Genomic DNA, 3,745 nt, shown 5'->3' on the forward strand with positions numbered 1-3,745 from the left:
GGGCATTGTCCCCACCTCCAGCAGCGAAGCCCTGAGCCTTCAGCCACCTAGCGGCGGATGCCTTCCGAAAAACATTGGATTTGGACAAGAACTCCACGTGAGTGAAAATTTTGATTGGCATTAATGATTAATTGGACACGGTGGGAGACTCCAAAATTCGGAAGTCGGTCTCCTGCATTGCTTTGCAATGACACAGTAATTTGATCTCCAACAGGAGGAGTGAGAGGAAGTAACTAATTTGCCAGAAATTTGACATTTAAAACCCTCCAGGAGATTGGATCCCGGTCCCTGGAGTGATCAGCAAATGGACTTATAATTATTGTTGAAATCATGATTGGACGACGTTATGTATTTGGATTAAGGATTTAACCAGAACTGGACTTAAAATGGCTTTCATTGTGGAATTTGACTCCTGCCATATCCGGTCTTCCTATCTTCTGCTTTCCCACGGGGTCTGAGAGGCAAGGACAATGGCAGCCACAACATCAACACAAGACTTTTACTATCAACAGATTTACTCGGTACTTTTGAATATTAAAGACACGTTGGACAAGAACAATTTGCAATTGAAACAAACTAGTAAAAGATTGGATGACTTAAGCGGTGATACAAAAAGTGACGAGGAAAGAGAAGAGCCTAGTTCCGAGGATCCAGAGGAAGAATTTCAAACATTCGACAATAAAGACAATTTTGAAGCATTTCAAGACTGCAAAGAAGAGGAGAAAGAGGGAGGGCTAAATGCTCCGCAAGTGAGAGATGTGGGGCAAATTCAGGACTTGAAAAAAGAACTCCTCAAGGGAGACCCAGGGGGTTCTCCTGACCACCCAGTGAGAGAGGGGGGGCAGGGAAATCGCTGGGAAAAAAGGATGGAAGAAGGGTGTTGGGAAGTAACAAGAGGGGGGAAACAACAGGTTGGTTTTAAAAAACATGACTGGAAGTTTGCGGAAAGGGTAGGTGTGGGATAAAAAGATAAAATCATGTGTTTATAGGCTGGATTGCACGGAAAGTCCGACACTGGTATGAATTATGGAATTTGCTGAGACACCTGGGTAACTGGGGTCCAGGGGAAGGGGGGAGAATAAGGTAAGGTAAAGGTAAAGGGACCCCTGACCATTAGGTCCAGTCGTGACCGACTCTGGGGTTGCGCGCTCATCTTGCATTATTGGCCGAGGGAGCCGGCGTATAGCTTCCAGGTCATGTGGCCAGCATGACAAAGCCGCTTCTGGCAAACCAGAGCAGCACATGAAAACGCCGTTTACCTTCCCGCTATAGCGGTTCCTATTTATCTACTTGCATTTTGATGTGCTTTCGAACTGCTAGGTTGGCAGGAGCTGGGACCAAGCAACGGGAGCTCACCCCGTCACAGGGATTCGAACTGCCGACCTTCTGATCAGCAAGCCCTAGGCTCAGTGGCTTAGGCCACAGTGCCACCTGGGTCCCCCGGAGAATAAGGTAATGAAAGGGAATTTCATTTCTGGTAAAAATTTAAGTTTGGGGAATTATTAATTAGATTTGTATGTATATTAAAATTGAGATATTAGAAAACCTTAAAGGTGATAAGTGATAAACCTTAAAGGTGATAACCTTAAAGGTGACTAAAGAATGCTCCAACTACCGCACAATTGCGCTCATTTCACACGCTAGCAAGGTTATGCTTAAAATTCTACAAGGCAGGCTTAGGCAGTATGTGGACCGAGAACTCCCAGAAGTGCAAGCTGGATTTCGAAGGGGCAGAGGAACCAGAGACCAAATAGCAAACATGCGCTGGATTATGGAGAAAGCTAGAGAGTTCCAGAAAAACGTCTACTTCTGCTTCATTGACTATGCAAAAGCCTTTGACTGTGTCGACCACAGCAAACTATGGCAAGTTCTTAAAGAAATGGGAGTGCCTGATCACCTCATCTGTCTCCTGAGAAATCTCTATGTGGGACAAGAAGCTACAGTTAGAACTGGATATGGAACAACTGATTGATTCCAAATTGGGAAAGGAGTACGACAAGGTTGTATATTGTCTCCCTGCTTATTTAACTTATATGCAGAATTCATCATGCGAAAGGCTGGACTAGATGAATCCCAAGCCGGAATTAAGATTGCTGGAAGAAATATCAACAACCTCAGATATGCAGATGACACAACCTTGATGGCAGAAAGCGAGGAGGAATTAAAGAACCTTTTAATGAGGGTGAAAGAGGTGAGCGCAAAATATGGTCTGAAGCTCAACATCAAAAAAACCAAGATCATGGCCACTGGTCCCATCACCTCCTGGCAAATAGAAGGGGAAGAAATGGAGGCAGTGAGAGATTTTACTTTCTTGGGCTCCTTGATCACTGCAGATGGTGACAGCAGTCACGAAATTAAAAGACGCCTGCTTCTTGGGAGAAAAGCAATGACAAACCTAGACAGCATCTTAAAAAGCAGAGACATCACCTTGCCGACAAAGGTCCGTATAGTTAAAGCTGTGGTTTTCCCAGTAGTGATGTATGGAAGTGAGAGTTGGACCATAAAGAAGGCTGATCGCCGAAGAATTGATGCTTTTGAATTATGGTGCTGGAGGAGACTCTTGAGAGTCCCATGGACTGCAAGAAGATCAAACCTATCCATTCTTAAGGAAATCAGCCCTGAGTGCTCACTGGAAGGACAGATCGTGAAGCTGAGGCTCCAATACTTTGGCCACCTCATGAGAAGAGAAGAATCCTTGGAAAAGACCCTGATGTTGGGAAAGATTGAGGGCACTAGGAGAAGGGGACGAAAGAGGACAAGATGGTTGGACAGTGTTCTCGAAGCTACGAACATGAGTTTGACCAAACTGCGGGAGGCAGTGCGAGACAGGAGTGCCTGGCGTGCTATGGTCCATGGGGTCACGAAGAGTCGGACACGACTAAACGACTAAACAACAACAACAAAGGTGATAAGTATAAAGGAAATTCAATTAGATTTTAAAAGAATTGTTATTCTGTGAAAATTGCTCTGTAAGGAATGGAAATAAGGAACCAATGAGGGGGGAACCGGGGGAGTCCAAATGAATTGATGAAGATATAAGATTATTGGATATTATTATATATTTTTTCTTTTTCTTTTTGCTGTTGATGTTTTTTGTTTGTTTGTTGCGCTTTTTTCTTTTTCTTTTTTGTGCTTTTTTTTTTTTGCTTTTTGTATTTCATGTGTAAAATGAATAAAGATGATTTTAAAAAAAAAAAGACATGCCCTATATGTTATAGAGGACGGTGTTCTATTTGAAGGGCTGTCCTGGTCCAAGTTTAGTTTAAAGATAAAGAAGCATCAGATACGACTTGCCCAGAATTCTTTGAGGGAAAGAATGTGCTTCAAATGTGCTTTAAAGACATAGTGTGTACACAACCCAGAGGGCAAAATGAGATCTAATGAGCTTAAGTTGCGGAATGCTAAATTGCTGTTGAGTATTAGGAGGAACTTCTCAATGGCAAAAGCAGCTGGATAATGGGATACATACTTAGAGATGTGGTGAGCTCTCCTTTTCAGGAGGTCTTCAGGCAGAGGTTGAACATACATCTCTTGCAGGAAGCACTAGGTCTGATTTTGCTGCGTTGAGCAGGTGGTTGGATTAGGTGGTTGGTCTAGAGCAGGCATCCCCAAACTCTGCCCTCCAGATGTTTGGGGACTACAATTCCCATCATCCCTGACCACTGGTCCTGTTAGCTAGGGGTGGTGGGAGTTGTAGTCCCAAAACAGCTGGAGGGCCGAGTTTGGGGGTGCCCCGTCCAGCTCT

The 3,745-nt window shown here is 44.1% G+C and overlaps 1 long non-coding RNA gene across 1 annotated transcript; it reads left to right on the plus strand.

The window, feature by feature from the left end:
- The first annotated feature begins 1,452 nt into the window (after positions 1–1,452).
- On the plus strand, positions 1,453–3,197 carry LOC148684591 (uncharacterized). Its single transcript, XR_015951747.1, has 2 exons — positions 1,453–1,553; positions 2,906–3,197. It is a non-coding gene; the product is annotated as an uncharacterized LOC148684591 (long non-coding RNA).
- Positions 3,198–3,745: the final 548 nt, after the last annotated feature.

Source organism: Zootoca vivipara, chromosome 9 (assembly GCF_965207765.1).
Source record: "Zootoca vivipara chromosome 9, rZooViv2.hap1.1, whole genome shotgun sequence".
NCBI classification, from domain to species: domain Eukaryota; kingdom Metazoa; phylum Chordata; class Lepidosauria; order Squamata; family Lacertidae; genus Zootoca; species Zootoca vivipara.